General features: G+C 37.4%; 1 long non-coding RNA gene across 1 annotated transcript; it reads right to left on the bottom strand.

Annotated features, from left to right (window-relative positions):
• Positions 1-18,411: 18,411 nt before the first annotated feature.
• On the bottom strand, positions 18,412-20,418 carry LOC146444661 (uncharacterized). Its single transcript, XR_014851722.1, has 4 exons — positions 19,979-20,418; positions 19,447-19,709; positions 18,604-18,687; positions 18,412-18,463 (listed from the first exon to the last, which is right to left on the bottom strand). It is a non-coding gene; the product is annotated as an uncharacterized LOC146444661 (long non-coding RNA).
• Between the last annotated feature and the right edge of the window lie 12 nt (positions 20,419-20,430).

Here is a 20,430-nt window from a genome sequence, read left to right on the forward strand (position 1 = left end):
AAAGGGGAATTTCTGTAATGATGAGTGAAGGGACAGTAATAATATATTTTGAGATATAGAGATTTAACCAAAACTCACAATTCAGGAACAAGTTGCAGTGATTAAGGTTACAGGTTTGCCCTTCCTATTACTTTCTTCTTTTACTTTAAGTACCTTTTGGTTGGGGTTTGGTTTTATTTTTTGCTCTAATACAGGAATATTGCTTTTTATGTTGCATAAAAATTTCTCTCAGTCAAACTGTGCTTTAAAATTCAGCATTTAGTTCATCTTCTGTACATAAAAGTATTAAATTCATAATATTACAGCCTCAATTCCCAATTTCCTATGTTCTACCTTTTTCACTGGTTCAGGTTCAAAACATAATCAAGCCAAATGGTCATGCTGAATAAAGTGGGGAGCAAAAAAGCACTTAAAATATCAATGTATACTGGTATTTCTTACCACATCCTAGGTCACATAAGTTGGAAAGGGAAGGAATTTATGTTTCTAGATTTGACAAAGAAATAGAAATAAATTCTGCCAGGCAAATCTTGACATAGTACAGCACCAGACAGCCTTCAAAACTATGTAAACTCGTTTTCAAGATCTTTTTGAGTACCTTGTGTTGTAAGCAAGCAGTGACTACACAAAAGACAAAATGCAATAAATAAGGATAAAATAAGGACAAATAAGGATATTGGCATAATTTAACTAAAATTAACCTTTCAGTTGAGGAAGGAAATTTATAGAGGACTCTGTAATAAAATCCTCTCCACAGACAGTGATTTTATAATTAAGGCACACTTTCTGCTTAGAATAGAAAAGGCAATGAATAATTGGAGCCAAGTTAACAATACAGTATGTTTATTTAACAAATCCTTTAAAAAGTTATGTATATTAGCCAATATATATTCCCATGGCAACTTCATGAACAAGTGAAATTAAGATTTGCCTTCTTCAAGTAGAAAGCTAAGGAATATCAGGTATGTTTGTGTTTTGCAAAGACAAATTAGTTTTTATTCACCTGTTACCACCCTTTTTATATCTTGGCAGTGAAAGGTAACGGTTCAAATGTGGTGCATCGGCAATGAGTGGAATGTGTACATGTTGGTTAAACACAGAACACTTCAGGCCATCAATCAGAAACAATTTCATGTTAAAAAAAAATAGAATGTATAAGATAATTCTGCAAACCAGAACGGCTTGAAAAGAGGCTTGAAGGCGAAGTCACATTGTGGAAGCATATCTGCTTAGAATGCTTGCATTAAGCCCTGCAGCCCTGCTCAGTGCCTTTAAAAAGCTTTTCAAAGACAGAAGGAAAAGCCCATTAACAAAAAAGGACATTACACATACAGAGAAGTCACAAGTCTTGTGGGGTTTTTTTGGGTTTTTTTTCTCCTTATGTCTAATTGCCACAGACTGTGCTGTAAAGGTGCATATATATAAGTCAACAGTGTGCGCTGGCAGCCAGGAGGGACAAGCATGTCCTGGGGGCATCAGGCACAGCATCACCAGCCGAGCAAGGGAGGGGATTGTCCTGCTCTGCTCTGCTCTGCTCTGCTCTGTGCTGGGGCAGCCTCACCTCGAGTGCTGGGGGCAGCTTTAGGTGCCATGTTATAAAAAAGACATTGAGCCATTAGGGAGTGTCCAATGGAGGGCAACAAGGGGGAGCCTCAAGGGCCTTGGGGGGAAGATGTATGAAGAGCAGCTGAAGTCACTTGGTTTGTTCAGCCTGGAGAAGAGGAGACTGAGGGGAGATCTCACTGCAGTTACAGCTTCCTCGTGAGGGGAAGGGGAGGGGCAGACACTGATCTCTTCTCTGTGGTGACCAGTGACAGGACCTGAGGAAATGACCTGAGATTGTGTCAGGGAAGGTTTAGGTTGGATATAAAGAAAAGGTTTTTCACCCAGAGGGTGGTTGGGCACTGGAACAGGCTTCCCATAAAGTGATCACAGCAGCAAGGCTGACATAGTCCAAGAAGGGTTTGGACAATGCACTCAGGCACATGGTGTGATTCATGGGGTGCCCTGTGCAGGGCCAGGAGGTGAAATCGATAAGCCTTGTAAGTCCATTCTATTCAGCATATTCTATGATTTTGTGATTCTATGATATCAGCCATGGCATAACTACTTATCAAAACATATGTGAAAGTGTTGTGTGGCTCTCTACTCTGTAAGATGAGAAAATACTTTCCTCTAATTCTTCGTCCCTGATATTGCTTTCAGAAGCCTTTTGAGGTTGTTTTTTTTTTTCAGTTGGTTGACTTGTTATCATAGTCTAGGTTTTGTGTGTGTCTCTGTGAGCGTGTGTGCGCATGCAGATTTTTTTTCTGATGCACAAGTTTATGTCACTGTTTCACAGATGAAAACCAAGTGCTCCACAGTAATTCAAATAAAATTTTCTTGTTGTTCAGGGCTTTTCTATTTCTAAGTGGAAGGTTTCTTACCAGCATAATTTTGGAAATACACATTAAGGAAAATTTCCCATTACTCATAAGCATGGTATCCAATTCTGAAATTGTCTACACTTATCCAGACTAGTGAAGCATGACAGTAATCCATCACTTGCAAAGGCACTTATTTCCTACTAGATACCATCTATATTTTAGAGATAATTATTTGTGTTATTGTCATTATGACAGTGAAATTAGTTTCTGTAAATATACAAAACATAGAACCACAGAAAGATTTAAATCAGATTTACAGAAACTTTGCACTTTACCCAATTACCATCTCATGATGTGAAAAATAAAGCTAAAAACCCCACAAACTCTGTCTCCTTCTCACCTTTCTCATATTTTATATTTCTTTCACTGTGCATAGGTATTTACATACAAAGAAGTCAGGCTTAAGATTTCATGGCTGGTACAAGACTACCATCTACAGGCTGTATGAGAAAAAGGTGTTTTAAAAGGCTAGATATGGAACCATTTATAACACAGTTTTTAAAGCAAATTCTGACCTTTTTTCCCCAAAATGTTTTGCTAATCTCCCCACAACTTCTGAAAAAGAGTTTTGTACTTTATATTTACACTGGAGTAATTGTGTTTAGGGTTTTACTACACATAAATCCAAGTCGACAAGCCTTAAATTCACCTTTCTTACTAGTTCATTTAATGCCTTCCTGCATAAAAAAGTGCTTATTCAAAAAATGTCTTGAAACCCCATTTTAATGCAATGGGAAAATTTCAGATATGAGTTACTGATTACCACAATATATTAAATATGGAACAAAATATTTTAAATTGAAGAGATAATCAAATAATGTGGTGTTTCCTTTAGACATATGTGTTTCATCAAAAAGTACAGATCTTTAGACACATATATCATATATATTTTTCTCATTAAATCAACATTTATATGCAATATCTGTATTTCAAAATTATTTTTATTCAATGCATATTCTTTGGGTTTGTCATCATAAATCCAAAGAGTCATTGATGCCTTCTAGTTGTTTGTTTTGGTTTTTTTTTTTTTAAATCATGACCACAAAACTCTCTCAGGTTCTATTTATTTTATTATATATGCTTTGAATCTTATTCATTCATTCATTCAAAAACACCCCAAAACATACCAAAAGGAAAAATAACCAAACAACCCAACGAAAACCAGGACATGCACCGCCTGAATAAACTTGACCATTTCATCAGACCTTTGATCATATTTGCTTGCAAAACTCCTGCTGGAAGTAATGAGAGCTTTGCATAAAAAATGGTGGCAAGTCTGTGCACAGTAATCAGCTACAAACTTTTAATAGGAAACATTATTCTGTCCCAATAACAGCTACATTTAAGCTGAGTAATAATAAGTTAATCAACAATAGATTGTTTTGTGCTCTTATTTTTAATTATTAGAAAGAAAAAAAAAATGTTGTGAGAAATATGCTAATTTTTGTGGCTGCAGTAATACATATGTTATGGAATTTACAAGGTATATTGGGAGAACTGAGTCCATTCACCCTGAAGAAAAGAAGGCAAAGACAGACTCTAATTGCTTTCTTCCATTATCTGTGCTGAATTTTTAAAGAAAATGAAGCTAGACTCTTGGTTGTATTATACAACAAAAGAAGAGACATTTGGCACAACTTACAGGAAAGGATGTTCAAGGCAGAGAAAAATCTGGGGGGGGGAAATCAATGAGGGTTGTGAAGCACTGCAAGAGGTGCATCAAAGGTGTTGCAGAGGTACTAAAATGTGACAGGACCTTTTGCTATCTGATCTAACCTCAAAGCTAACCCTGATTTGAAAGCAATGGTGGATTTCCAGGGGTACTGGAACTTTAGTAGCTTAAATTTTTCATAAACCTTAGGATTTTTGTGAAGATTTTCCCATCAAATTTTCCCACTAAGTTTATGTTGATTTCTGTGGGGTTTGGATCAGGCAGTTACAGAGCAGATGCTAATGTAGTTTGAACCTCACACCTGTGAGTATCAAGAATAAAAGAAAAGCGCAAACTCAGTGCTAAACAGAAATCCATTTTTGCCTTGTGGAGTTAATTAGCAATTGATTTAAACTAGCTGTAAACACATATTTGCTGTTAATGATTCTGAGCAGTGTTCTTTAGGGATCAGGTGTGAAGATATAAGTTTAAAAAAAAACCCTCAAAACAAAGAAAAGAGCCAACTCCATTATTTTGAATTCTTCTTAACTCATACTTTGAAGCTTTTAATGATAATATATTAGACACACAAGAAAACAAGTAAACAAAAGTAGGACCTAAAGTTATTTAAGTTCACTAAATGGCTTGTGACATCAATTTATAGTGCAATTTAGTAGTAAACACTTTGTGTAAACTTTCAAGTGTAATTGATTATAGCAAGTAAAAATACAAGAAATATATTTGCTGCTGAGACAGCTAGCATAGGAATGTGCATGTCTTCAATATGGAATTACAAGAAGAAAGCAGTTATAACAGGACTAGAGCTTCTAAAATACAGTGGGGTTTATTACATGCAAGGTACAAGGTGAATTAAAAACAAAAGAGAGGGAGAAGACAAAAATAAGTCAATACAGTTTTCACCCTCAAAAGAGACAGAAACCACTGTGCTAAAGGAAACAAAAATATTTGAAGACTCTTTTGTGTTATGTTTAAACGCCAGTCAACAGAAAAGAAGATTACCCTGTGAATCTCTTTTATGGCACAATAAGTTTATTTTTAAAAAAATCAATGCTTTAGCAAGGCTTGACCAAGACGTGTTGCGAGTAGGGAGGTGGTAGGCACAGGAGAGTGTAACTTTGAGCTCATTATTACTTCACAGGACAGAGTCTTGCAGAATGCCCAATCTCTAGGTTCATACCCACCGTTTTTAACAAAGGTGTGGAAAAACATGAAGTCTGCTCAAAGAACCCCAGTGTAACCAATTTAAAAACAAAATCAGAAAATGACTGGACTGAAACTGCTATTTGTTTAGAATAGTTATTACCAATAATGCAATTTTTGTAAAAGAAACCAAACATTTATGATTCTTTATTTTTATTTCAAATGTATGAATTTGAGTTACAGAAATATTTTCACCAAAAAAAACTAAAAATACTCCTTCTATCTCACTACCAAATTTGTAGTTTAGGCTGTGTGTAAACTAATGCAAACCAACATGAATGAAGTAAGCAGGATATACTGGATCAGAGACAATCTGCTAAAATCAGATGGATGCTGAATAATCGCAGAAAACCTATAGACCTTTATAACATTCTTATGGCATTAGCTTGAATTATATTAAGCAGTAGTGAGTATATGCTTCAAGTGCTTCAATTTGTTCAAATATATAAATGCAGAATTGGAGGAACCTTTTTAAAATGGATGCTGCAGATAGGGCTTCATGCCATTTCGGTTTCAGCTCCCCTATATTGCCACTGCTAAAGTCAATGCAGCAATCATTGTAGTTGTAATGTAATAGCTGTGGCTGGAAGCAGTCTCTGGGAATCATTTAATCCAACTGTCCTGCTCAGAGCAGAGTCAGCTAAAACAGGTCACCCAGGACAATGACAATGTCCTGCCAGGTTTCAAATATCTCCAAGGACTGGGACACCTGGTTGACCCCTTTCAGAGTGAAAAAAAAAAAAAAAGTAATTTTTTTTTCTTGCAATGAAGTTGATTTTCCTGTATTACAAACTGGGCCCATTTCTACTCGTCCTCTCAGTGGGTACTACTGTGGAGCATCAAGTGAATCTTCTTTGCTACCTCTCATCAGGTCTTTATACAGATTATATGCTCCCTGAGCCTTTGTTAAGATCCCATTGTTAAAACTATTAGAGAGGTGCGCCTGCCTGAATTAAGGTACAAAAAATATCATATGGCAAAGTCAATAATAGGGATTTTTATTTAATAGCAGATAACCACCACCCCTTGGATGTCTCACCAAGACTTGATTGTTGCAATTTTGATGTCTGTTGGTCAAACTGATGGTTACTGTCTTGATCCATCAGGGGTGAGGGAAGTCCACAAAACAGAAAAATTCCATGAGTTATATACACTCAGGATCAAGTGAAAACACCCAGATAGCTGGCGTGGGGTGGAGAGTTTCACATCAAATGATGTCACAGGACATTTCAGGAGCCTTTGACACCTTCTAAGACGTCAGCTGCTTATTAAGTCAGCACAGGTGAGTCAGTTATGGCCCATCCTGGCCCATCAGCAGGGATGGATACTTTCAGACTACGTGTGAGTGTCCCTGTACTTCCCCAAACGGGCGTTATCACCACTGAGTCACTTGAGTGAGGACAAAGAGACAGTATCTGCCTCCTGGAAGGATTTGCCTCTTTCCTTACCTTGTTCAACACCAGAAGGACCTGAGATGTCAGGCGTGCTCACCCTCTGTTTGAACCATTAGCATTCCAGTCTCTCTTCCAGCATCACTTGTGGATACCTTCTTCTGTCCAGACCTGGGACAATTAGACTATAGTACCACTTTTTTCCTTATGTCAAGTTCCCATCACAATCCAGATTCCAGTTGGGCATATTCAGGAAGGGGTGGGCTTCAGTGGTTTCAGAAAAGCAGCTGCCTCTTTGCAGTTATCTACAGTGGACAAAGGTCCCCGAAACTAATATTTAAGCCATTGACCATTTCAGTCTCTCAATGCCTTCTGCACTTTGAACAGCCCCAGCTCTCTCAGCCGGTTCTCCAAGAGAGATATCCAAACCCTTATTCACTCTCATGGCCCTTTGCTGGACTTCCTCCAGCATGTCTCCCTCTACAGGGTAGTCCAGGATTAGACCCAGTACTCCTGATGTGTCTCACCAGGTCAGAGTAGAGGGGAAGGATCACTTCTCCTTTGAGGGAAGGATCACTTCCTTGATCTCCTGAAAATTCTCTCTTAATGCAGCCCAGAAGGCTATTGGCCTTTTCTGCAATGGTGCAATGTCCACAAAATCCATGGTCATTTTCAGATCTCACAAATATGTGTCAATGTCAACCAATCACATTCCTTTTTTTTTTCTGCCCCAAAATCTTACCCTATCGTATCCTTTTGTCTGCTCCTATGCTGACAAATGTGCTACAGGCTGCGATTTAGACTGAATTCATATACTAGAAACCTTTGCATATAAGAAGATGTCTGTAAGTATCTGGGTTATTTTAAACTTTAAATCTAGAAGTCCAGTATCAATGAATATCATTATTATTGTTCAACTATCCTGAAAAACAACACAGAAGTGTACAAGTTCCATTCAGTTAAACCTGTTTGCTTTGAATGCAGTTCACCCTGCTGGAAGACCTATCAAAAGTCCTTTCACAGTATTTTGGTTTCATTTAATCCACTAATGTAATTTGACTTACTGTATTTAGGTACATTTTACCCTCTGAGAAAATATCTGTGCAATATACTTGGTAGAAACCTAATTTACAATAGAAATATTCCATTTAAATAATTGTTCCATATTTAAGCAAGTTTTGTATCAGTTTGAATTAATTACAAAGCACAATAAGATCTAAATTTTGTAAATGAAGGAACTCTGATTCTACCTAAATATTCTTGATTAGTATATAAATATGTTTCCTTCCACAAAACAAGAGTAAGCAAGTTGTGTGTCATGTTCTCCTAGTGTTGACCTCTTTCTTCTACTTTAATAAACTGCAGTGGAACTAATCTGAAGTAGATGTACTACAGTAAAATAGAATAAAACAACATCTGTTATAGAAATATCCATCACTAGCCCCATATTCTCAAAGCCTTCTGCAAGCTGGTAATAAGGAGATATAAATGACTTGGCTCTGCCAATTTCTAGTTGTGCAGCCAGTGTGAAATACAGAGATTATAAAATGTTCCTCTGTCACATATTTTGGTGATGATTGGACTATCTAGGGAAATATGGGATTTTATTCTTGGTACTTTAAGATAATAACAATAACTGTAAAACTAATATTGTTCTTTTTTATAATTGCTGCTATTCATCATATGATGTGAGAAGCTCAGGAACAAATATGCACCACTTTGTTTCATTGTAGGCTTCTGGATAAAAATCTATCATATTATTACTGAGTCTTTCTTAAAGAATTATTCAAGGAAATAATATTATAATGACTGCTTACATTTGAAGACAGGCTTATGAAAATAAGATCATGTTAATAGTTTTATGCCTTACAGCAGTCTTTCTATCCACTCTTTGAACACAAAGACACTGTACTGAAACGGTACCAATATTGTCAGTGACACATACCCAGTAGCTAATATATTGAGGAAATGTTGTGCATTGATGCCTTGCCTAGATCACTTGAATTCCACAATTAGTCTTGAAAAGTCAAAGGAAACATACACTCAAATTTCAAAATTTAAGTTAATTTTTTAACAAGTGATGCTTTATAGTGGTTTGGGAGCTATGGCTTCATTGTACTCAATTTCCCCTACATTTACCACTTTGATGAAATTTGTCTTATCTTCTATTTACATGAATTTGTAATTGTTTGCAAAGTGTTAGCTAAATCATTTCTCTCTTTTTGAATAGAATGATGATGTCTTTTTCCTGTTTCACTCCCCAGTGAAATAAAATCTTACTCATGTAGTTTAAGTGCAATATTTCTTATCTTCATTAATGTTTCAAAGCAGACAGTTAAGGGTTAGTGGGTGTTATTTTGTTGTGTGGGGAAAGATGAAACATATATTTGAAGAAAATTAAAAGACAGAAAACATTAGAGCAGATTTGTTTTAATTGTATCTCATGTGAAATTAATTAGATGACACTGTACACCTTGTTTTTTAAATACAAACAAAAAGCCAAACAAACCAGTCACAACTATTTAAGTTGTGTATATATGTGTATGCTATAAGGCTGTTTCTAACACATGGAGGCAAAATCCCCAATCTCTAATAGAGCATTCAAGTCACTAGGAGACAGCTAATGATTTATAACATCACAGACAGAACTCATCTAATCTAATACATATATATCTTCAGCTGAGTTATTCACTATTGGTTTCCAGTGTTTAACATGGAAACAAATAAGGCTTTGAAGGACAGAATTTGTCCTAAGATTGGCATCTAAAATAATAAAGTCACAGAATGATTTGTATTGGAAGTGACCTTTAAAGGTCATACTGTGACCCGGGAGCATAGAACAGAGAGAGTCAACAGGATGGTTGTCCTTAGGTACATAACTATTTTTTGCTTGTAAATTTTTCAGTCACTGTGTTAAACCTAAGCTCTAAAACTTCTACTGGACTTCATAGCACTTGTGTTTCTAATACATATAATGGCAAAAAAATCAGGAAATGGTCGTAATAGGAGGAGTATTCACATTCCACAGGTTGAAGCTGAATGGTACAACCCCCAGCAGATACCTCCGAAATATAAACCTTATAAACTGATTTAGGTCAACTGTGAGGACTGAAAAGCACAAATAAGAAATTGCTTTGCAGTAGGAATCTCACTTTAAAAGCAAGTCTGTTTGGGCTCATTTGGGAAATATATGAGATTTCTATATTTTTATGTAGTGGTATGGTTATGACGATAAATGGAAGATACGTTAATATTGTACTATTTCACTTATGTCTAATTTAATTCATTAAAATATAACTGAGAATGTAGTTAGATAGGCTGTTTCCTCTTTCTCTTCTTCAAAACTTTACAAACTCACAAGGTGTACTTAAAATTACAGGAGCCATGTAATTTTTCTGAGAATTTTCCTCTTTTTTTTTTGTCTAACAGTACAAGGTAAACTATCAAAAGAAGGGCTGTCAATTTCTTCCATCCAAAACTCCTCAATTACATTCAGCAGGTGTTGCAAAAGAAAAGAAACTTCCACAAATAAGAGGATTGTTACTATTTTCTTGTTTTGATAAGAAACAGAGGACTATTATATAAGTTGTTCATCCTCACATACTAGCTTTCATATGAAAGTGATTTCACCTGAGATTTTTTAATACATCTAGAAAAATAAATAAACCAATAAACTACTGTTATCTCTGTCTTTCAATGCTTTATAGATTATTAAAAAGACAGATGAATATGATTTTACCAGTGGCATTTGTGATGGTCTGAGTGTGTCAATAAATAAAGCTGCATAAGAGGAGTCATTCCCTTTATGTCTTTGCAAGCCTACATTTATTTCTTTCTTCCTATATGTGTGGGAAGGAAGGAAGAAAGCCACTGCTCCTCAGAATGGACTGAGAAACAAAGGAGTTCCATGAATGAGTTGGTGGTGAGAAAAAAGAAGAAATTTAACAAAGAAGTGTCCAGCTTGCTTTTAAAGAACATGGCTGAAAACATGAAACAGAAAATATGGCATATACTGGATATCAAAGGAAATGACAAAAAAAAAAAAAACTGTTTGGAAGTGAACAGAAAAATAACTTTTGTAATTAAATTTGTAATTTTTTAAATGATATTTCAAGGTTTAATGTGCTAACACTTTGTTTAATAGTTAATTAAATGTTAATAGGTGGCCAGTATTAGAATTAAAATTCAATCTAGCTTCAGATGTTTTGTTAGAAGTGATAGCTTTTTTACACTTGCAAATAAGAATCTCAGCATGAAAACAAGTTCAAGAGAATGCCAGAAGAACACCACTCCAGAGCAAAGAATTTCTTTTATTGTATCTAATAAAGCTGCATTATTACACATAGGGTAAGTGGATTCAGTTAATTTGTTACTTCTAAGGAAAACAGAGCTAAACTGTTGCAGTTTGTTGGGTGGTGTAGCAGACTTTACCTGAGAGCATCTCTGCCCAGCCCAGTTCAGCACCAAACCTTCCCTCAGAGGGCTGGTCACTGTGCTCTCACTGGCCAGGGAGCCATAAGGCTAGCTCTGGTTAGTCTGCTGTTCCACAACGCGGCGATGGTAAAGGAGGCGAGAAGGGTCTATGCACGGTGTCCATGGAAGTGGTTTATTCACATGGCTGCACCAGAGGCCAAAGACCTCCCAGAGGCAGAGATGCCTCATGGGTGAAGAACTCAAGTGCACAAACACATGTGCATAGACTGCATCATGGCAATGGGTCAGGGTTTTTCTGTAGGGACAGCACATTGCCCAGCGATCTCTGGGCACAGGGGCAGTACAGAAACCAATAGGGAAAACCCAAGGGAGTGGCCAGGACCAGGGGTGGGGAAAGCAGGACAATGTGAGAAGGTTATACATATAAGGAAGAAAAAGGGGGGGGGGGGGGGAATACAGTTTGTACCACAACATAAACTTAGCCTAATATTTATATCCTGTGATTGATGAAGCTAGTTTGATATCATTCTGTAATCCTTCTAGAAGTCTGAGTGTAATACTTCTGCAGCCTCTCAGCTACACCATTTCTTTTTTTCTTCTTTGTTATCTTCTACATGTATTTCTTACCATGATTACATTCCCTATAACATTATTTTTACACACTTTCTGCATATTCTGTAACACTTTCCCTGTGTGACTAAAATGAAATATGTATTTCTGCTAAAATGTATTGTTCTCCGGTAAATTCCCATCTCTTATCTGTCTTATACTTTTGACGAAGTTACAAGAAAAAAAAGTTATCAATTTAAATTTCAATATAGAAGAGCAGATTTTCTGTTTTACTGAGATAAGAGTTCAGTCTAGAACTGAATCAAATAACAAATTAGTATATATGCATTTTAAATGATTTCTGGATTAAAGTAGATCAAGACACCAAAATATAGAAAATAGTGAAAACAAGCTTGCAATGTTCAACAATGTATTGAATGTTTCTGTTCTCACCTTCAGCATTGAGATAAATCAGGAGAATAATGATGTACAAAAGGAAAGTGATAACTTTGGTTTAACAAAGAAATATCAAACTGCACTTCAATGTCTGCTGCTTCTGTGTAGTTCGTTTCAGTATATTCCTAATGCTATTCTTTTATTTACCTAATACTAGGAAAAAATGTTGTGTTGCATTTCATGTTTTAAATTCAGTCCTTTTACCTTGTGTTGTGTCCATGGTCTTTTGTCATTTTAAGCCATTTGAAATCAATCAAAACTCAAAATTTCTGGAAGGAATGTATAACTTTGTTGCTTTCAATAACAAAGGATGGGATTACAATATTTATGAGTTTGTTTCCAGGCCTCTGGTTTTATGTTCCTTTCCAATGTCCTGGATCAGACATAAAAATTGTAAATGTTGTCACTATCATACAGTATGATTCTTCTCCCTTCTCATCTTAAATCTGGAAGAAACCAAAGACAAGACTCAAGATTAAGCTAATAGTTATGAAACTGGAAAGTTTATTGCTGGTGCTACAGAGTACCTCTAAGGGTGTTAAAGACAGCAACATATTTTGCAGCACTATCTATTTAACCAGGATCTTGCTTGATTAAATCAAGGTAGACTCAACTAAGCTAAATCTATGGTAACTCCCGGTGGCAAAGTTGTGATCTCAGCGGTGTCCCAACAGGGCAGAGCTGTGTAGGGTTGTATAGCATCTAAGCACATGAGACAGAGCCAGGGGCTGGTCACAGGGTCCATCCAAAACCCTCAACAATGCAAGGGGAGCCAACCATTTCCATTCCAGAAAATGGAAAAAAAACCCACATGGCAATAAAATGAAAAATTGCTTCAGCACAGGAGAAAAATGGTGAAGCTATTAATTCAGTGACATTTCAGAATCAACTAAGAATAAGCAAAGTACTCCATAGTTTTACATTTTTCACCTTTCTTTTCATTTTCATGATAAGGGATTAAACACAGTATCTGAATTTGTCTTGATTGACAAACCCTGAATGATGAACCCTGAATGTTATGATACTACTTTGCTTTGCTAAACATAGTGTAAAACTGCTACAGGTTATCAGATTTGGCGCTTTTTTCTGCATTTTTCTCTTCATTCAGCAGACATGTATTTCTATGAAGAAATATATACTTATATATATAAATGTTATCTTGTATAAGATCCTCAAACCTAGATATTACTTGTTCACCTCTTTATACAGTGGTGACATTTTACTGATTTATTCCTATCATTCATTGAATCAGGGAATCCACCACATTGCTCTTCTTCCTCACTGAAACCAGTGACCCATTTCACTGACAAAGTGCACATGGAGTTATCATGCTTAAAATACTAATCTTCATCCTGCAATCCAGTTACACAGAGACTAACATGGAATTGGAGAGCTCCTGAGCTTCAGGCAAAGGGTGCCACAGCTGTCAGCCATAATTTGTGCAGTGATTACTCTGATAAATAGATTGATTTGTGACTACAGGATGGGGTTTTCTCGCAAAACCAACTGTATGTTAAAAGAAACCTGTAGGTGCTTAACTGATAAGCACTGCCAAGCAGGCATGCCCCTGGCTATATAAAGAAAAGTAGCATGAACTTCCAGCTAAATGTCATGGGGATACTTCATATTTCCATGAACACTACATATTTCCAAGAATAAATGGAAACTGTGTTCAGGCTTTGATAATCTGAGTTAAGCAGTTATATTGCAATTGTTTAAACCCTTTTCCTCTGAATACAGTTCAAGGTTATTACGCCAGGTAGAGGATAACTCTAGATTCATGATGAAGCAGAAATGTATAGTAACTATTAACATCTAAGGTGAGTAGTTATCAGGGTAACACAGTTAGGGAAAATAGATGGTCTTTCTCCAGTCCTCCTCACTTATCACCTGATTCAGCAACAAGGACTACCTAATGAGCTTTCTGATGAGCACACAGCTGTTGGAAGAGCGGTGTGACTAGGGAAGGCAGAACACTTGCAAACTGGTTTGCTTACAGTTCATAGGAAGGCATTTTGTCTCACCATGGGCACCATTCTCTATATATTCAAGACTCTGCCAGTTTAAAACATCACACAAGTTTCCTTCATTTGCTGTCTTCATTAGAGGAAGTAAAATTCTGGAAAATGTGCATTGATCTCTATCTTGCCTACTGGCAGATTTTTCTTTCAAAAGCAGGAATGAAAGACCTCTGAAAATCTGACAGAGTGGACACAGGAAAAGAGAAGGGAGTTTTCCACTGGTTCATTTGCAAGTTTATACTTTCAAAACTGGTCAGCAAAGAAAAAAGTCTTTCCTGGATAAATGTTTTAAGTATTCTATTATTCACAATAGCATACGCAAAATGAGGTATGTTAATACACAGGTAGAGGTGAAAACCAGAAAAACTAATTTAAGCAAGAGAATATGAGAAGGATAATGTCTGAAAACAATCATAAAATATCCTGAACAAGCCTGCTTTATTGTTAGCAATTCAGATAACAGCTATTCTCTTTATAGTGAAGGTGATGCTTAGTGACACCCAAGACGAGAAGAAATATATTCTTCTTCATTTGCAAATGATTTCAAAATGTTAACTAAGTTTCTCTCACCCATCTTTCCTGCAGAATTTGAATATAATTATATATCTCTCTATATAACCACATCATTGATGGGATCATTTTAAAACTTTTTTTTTTTGGGGGGGTGGAACTTGAAGCAAAAACAAGGAAAGCTATAAAATAAAAGGACCATTATCTGAGGCTTCATAAAATAAATTCTAGCTTGTTGCTTATTGAGCTGTTTTCTTGACTAAAAAAAAATCTTTTCTCTCAAAACACAGTTTTAGAAAGTGTTCTATGCCTTTTCACAGGAATAAATTTGCATTTAAGTCAGTATCTCTCTTTCTGGAATCCACAGCTCCCAAGAAATAGTGCTGTTCCACAGAAGTTTCCCAATAACTACAATTACTAATATTTCACCTTAAAGTAATTCAGCAGTAATATGCATGGGCAGCTCCCTTTGTGTCCCTGCCATTTCATGAGCACAGATGGGCTGTTGTCAAAAGTAGAGAACAAGTGTAAACTCTTGGGAAAAGGAAGAGGCTAGCTTACACCTTTGCAAGAATGCTTGGAGAAGCAAGGACCCATGGCTGGGATGACTATTTATCCTATCTATGTTAATGTGCCTGTGCCACACGGCAGATATCAGGTACTTTATTTCTTTTACTTGAAGCATACAGACATTTTGAATAAAAATTCTTGATATTCTAAAGGTAATCAGAGGAGCATGGAGATTTTGTTCTTTGGAATTTAAGCAGCTTGGAAAGTATAATAGAGGCTATTTATGTGGGACCAAATACCTTAACTGTACTCTGGGGACTGATAAGACTACAAAAAATATAGTATTCCTTCAAAAGATTTTCTTACTGAGAATGTATTCAATGTGTCATTTCTGTTCAACTTAGAAACCAGAAAAGAATAGTGAATTGGGTTTCTTGAAACACTCATTTGAAAACAGGATATTATATTATGCATGGGTTTATGAAATTATGATCTGGCTATAAAAGATTCACAAATAAGTCATAAAAAATGTAACTGCACATCTCTGACATGAAGCAAACCATTTCATAGAGGTGATCATTATCTAAACATTTCAGTAGTAAATATTAAAGACCTAGTTCTGCTCTTACTACAGTAAATATCATCCCCAGCTATATTCAGTAGGTGATGATATGTCTCCAGATGTCTTTATTTTTCATCCTTTCACAGTGAAAAATAAAAGCCTTTTTAGTAAAGTTGTTTGCAAGGATTCATATTCTGTACGCATATTCTATAATTGTTTCTATGACATCAGGAACTGGAGACGCCATGATGTTTATTCACTGCTTAAAAAATAACCAAACTCTATGGTGTGAAGGCACCTTGTAATTGACGTATCCATCTGAACTACTTTGTTATCTAGAAAAAAAGGAGCAAGAAAAAAAGAATCTCTGTACTCCAGTCTCTCAAATATATCTTTCAAAAAGAAGCTTTGCATGAAACCAGTCCTGTTTAGAGGGCTTCCCCTACTTGCACTTAAAACAAGAAATCCAGACAACTCTGCATAGGGGAGATGCAATATAACAACATATCTTAAAGGAGCAAAATTTTTCATTTGCTCAAGGAATCTGTCTTTCTCTTCTTAAAAATATAAAAGTACCAGAAAATGAAAACATATGGACAGAGAAGACCAAATACACAGTTATATTATAGAAGCAAAGAGCAGGAAAGAAAGGAAGTGTTTTCTTCACAGTAGTTATGATAATAGATGAGGAAAGTACTAGTGAGGTAGAATCTTTTTAAAAGAAAACTGTAATCCTAATTCTTGTTTCTAATTGTTGATCTGCTCTATCTATGCCTTTGTGAGAATGGTTTTGTAGCAGAGGATGTATTTGAGACCAAATGTCACTGCCACAAAAAAAACAACCCAACAAAAAAAACCCCAAAACGTAAAAAAGAGCTATTTAGACACAAATGAAATTCAGGACTGCAATTTACAGCCTTCACCTCTACAGCCTGTAAGTAGATAAATGGAGAGAATTCATGAAGAGACTTTGAATTTAAACACTATTTAGAATTTCTGGAGTCAGATGAGTAATCATTATCACAGAACAAGTGCACTAGAAAAGCATTGATTCTTTTCGTGGAGAAAGTTGCTAGAACTAGTCTCAGGAGTTCTACTCTTTCCATACGAATGAGGAGTAATGTCATTAAAAAAAATCCTTTTTCTTTGCTATAATATTTGAAAGTAAAACATCTGGGAAAAGCCTCCATAACAGGAAGCTTTGTAAAAACAAACAAATCACCAAGAAAAAACCCCACATGATGACATTTTCAGTGATTTCTAAAATGCAGTAAAACATTAAACAATTAAAAGAAGGCAAAATTTGGCTCACTTTCTCTTCTTATGGAGTACTGGATATCCAGTTGGCTACAAATTGTCAAAGAAAAATTAAAAGTAATAGTAAAACAGTAATCAAAAGTTAACACATTTATATTCCACTTAAACCAAATAAAAGAAATTTGAAATGAGCACTCAGGAAAATTTTCACTACAACCTTACTTTGAAAATACCAATTTACATGCATGCATTCATCATTTACAGTCAAATCATCTTACAAAATGACTTAATGCATTTTTCTTATAAAAATGATATATTTTTTTCAAAGTAAGCACTAATGTGAAAATTTTGCTTGATGACACTGCCTTTTAAATTGTCAGTGGAAAAGAAGTTTCCTCTTGCTGTTGCTTCCACCTCTTGGAGATTAAATATACAGGACTTTGCTTTCTTTGGTGTAGTTAACAGAAAGGTTAATAATAGAATATAGCTTCTAGTCTGTTCTCTGTGTTAAAAAGATCGATGTATTTAAAATTTATATTCCCCTTTTATTGGACCATTTGCATCTGTGGGCCCTACACTGACAATCCCAGCTAGGACTGAAACACCATCTTCTCAAAACAGGAGCAGAGCAAATCAGGTCTGGGTTATATGAATTCATCCAACAAATGATAAACACATCTGATCATATCACAGTTGGTGTCATGGATGATGTCAAAGCCCAAATTAACTCTCTGCATTTATATTACATTTCTGTCCATAAAAATACCTTTTAAACAGAGATATTTTGTTTTAGAGAAATGAGCAATGGATATAATTTCTAAGTAAGCCTCAATAACTCTGTAGTATAAAGACCAGTCGCACTGGGCTCACGAAGCAGTTGTTAATTTAGGGAAATTTTGCTCAGAGTAAAGCCTAGCATTCCATTTTAACGAAAGACATGCTTTTCAGTTTCACAAATGAACCTATTTAAAATTTGAGCCAAATACGTAAAATCAATAGCTCCTTGACTTGACAGAAAATTAGCAAGGCTTATTAAACTTCATGCATGACTCATTATCCCAGTGATACATCGAAAGGAAGATGAACAAATAATCCCATTTCTCTTTAAATGGTATCAACTTGAGAAAACTGATTGAAATAGACATAAGTAAAAATTTCAATGTAAATATGATTGTCACTATTAATAATATACAGCATAGTTACTATGGGCTTGCTTTAAATTTGCTTTACTGATCTATTTTATTTGTTCTGTGTATTCATAAGCACTGCTTCTACTTATTTTTGTATTGAGATTTTTCTGATATTTTGTAACTTTTCAACCTAGCCTTGAATGCATTTTCTAAGACATCAATATATGCAGAGTTCATGCTGCATTTCTGAGGAATTCATATTCTCACAAAAAGACAAGAGAACAGTTTTATTTCCTTCTGTTTACTTGAGTGTACTGTAAAATGTCTGCCTTTCCTCCAAAGGTTCTGCAAAACAAAAAGAATAGATTATAGCAATGACTGCTGTAAACTGAAGATCTGCATACATACATACACATGTGTGTAAATATTTGCATCAGCTTTGAAAATGCCATATGCTTCTAACAGCTGTTAACACATGCACTCACTTCCCTGTTGTTGTCTATCCAAAGAGAATACAAAGCAGTGAAAAATCCATGCTGTATCTGAAGGGATGAAACTGGCAGATCATGCTGTAAATATTTGAGCAATCAGCAAAAACAAATGGTTTAAATCTATGCATCGTGCACATCCACTACAATGGCTGTTATGCAAGGAAAATATGTTGAAAATGACCAGTTCAAGGTGTAAGAGTTAGTGCTGCACAGTTTTAACCATCGCTATCACGCTGGGCAAGGGGCAGACACGTTCCTGGGCTAGAGGCAGGCTCAGGGGCAGCAGCAAGACGGCTGCTACCCTGCATCTCCCCTTGGGCCCTGTCACATGGACGCCGCAGCACTGAGCGCTCTCTCGGGGTGCTTTGACTTTTGCAGGCAAATGTGGCGCTGTGGGTGATTGCCCAGGTGCCTGAGTGCCACGAGGCAATGACCCATCATTCAGCCAGCAGGTTTGTGGCTCTGCTCTCCCAAGTTTACATCACCACAGAGCAGATGCCAGAGGACGTTGAACTCTTCCGGAAAGCATGCATGGAGGAACACCACCTTCCCATCAACCCCAAAAGATCCCAGTCATCCTGTCCTTCCCATGTGCTTGTGGCCAGGGCCAGTGTTCCTAGAGTGACCTAGGCCTTGCTCTACACGAGGGCCACCTGCAGGCGCCTCCTCCCAAGAGCCACCTGCAGGAGGGAGCACAGACAGCAGTGCACCTTGCCTTGGGCCGCCCTCTGGCTGAGAAGCTCCCCAGAAGCACAAGTCTCTGGGGCAGGAGACAGGCAGCAGCGCTGCCAGGTCTCGGGGCGTAGCAGGTCTGCTTCAGCAGGGACTCTGCCACACCTGCTGATTTCAGTGCTCCTCGGGCCCCAAGGGTGAGAGCAGCATCTGTGCCCTGGCCCACACATTCCTTGTCTGTGTCTCACACCCGGGTTTATGATGGCCAGCAGCCAGGACTTGTCCCAAGAAGGCTGTGCCAGCTTCTGTGGAAGGCCCCAAGCCCTTCCCGACGCTGCTGCGTCAGCAGCTGTGGGGGCTCCTGCTGCTGCCCTGAGCCCGCAGAGCAGGGGAATGTTTGCATCCTGTTTGAGCAACTCCTAAAGCTCCTGTCTGTCGCTGTTGAGCAGCTAGCAGAGTAATGAAAGCACCAGTTCTCAGTGGCAAGAAGGAATGATCTTTATTGTTTTGATTTCATCATATATATAGAGTATTCAAAAGTCACCCAGATTGGTCAGTCAGAAGCCTTCCCCCGGGCCTGATTGGCCAGGCCTGCACCGTCCAAGTTCTGGGACACTGTTCCAATAACATCCAAACTTTATCTTTATTTATAAAACACAAGAAGAATTCTCGTGGGAAAAACGTGTGCTAGCCACACCTGTCAGGCTGTATCAGACACTCAGGGCAACGGATTCCTTCCAACCTGGGGCACTTTGGGTGGGGTGAGGGCAGTCGCAGGGCACGTAGCAGTGTGTCCATGGGTCCCTTTGTGACACGGTGCAGCAGGGTCACTGTGGCATGCAACAGAGTGTCCAAGGGCCCTTTGTGACACGTCCTGACATAGGTGCTGGCGGCGACGCAGCCACGCCAGAGTGCTCGGTGCACGCGACGGGACAGGACAACACAGAGTGGTGCTGTGAGGAGCCCCCGAACAGCCAGCTCATTTGTTGTTGACCCGAAGCCTTTCCGAAGCGCTACCGCTGCAGCTGCCCTTGCGGGCAGACTGTGGCACTTGGTGTCTCGGAGCTTTTCCGAGGTGCTACCGCTGCAGCTGCCCTTGAGGGCAGACTGTGGCACTCAGTGTCTCGGAGCTTTTCCGAGGCGCTACCG

The sequence above is a fragment of the Lichenostomus cassidix genome, chromosome 1, assembly GCF_008360975.1.
Source record: "Lichenostomus cassidix isolate B80296 chromosome 1, HeHo_3.0, whole genome shotgun sequence".
Classification (NCBI taxonomy): Eukaryota; Metazoa; Chordata; class Aves; order Passeriformes; family Meliphagidae; genus Lichenostomus; species Lichenostomus cassidix.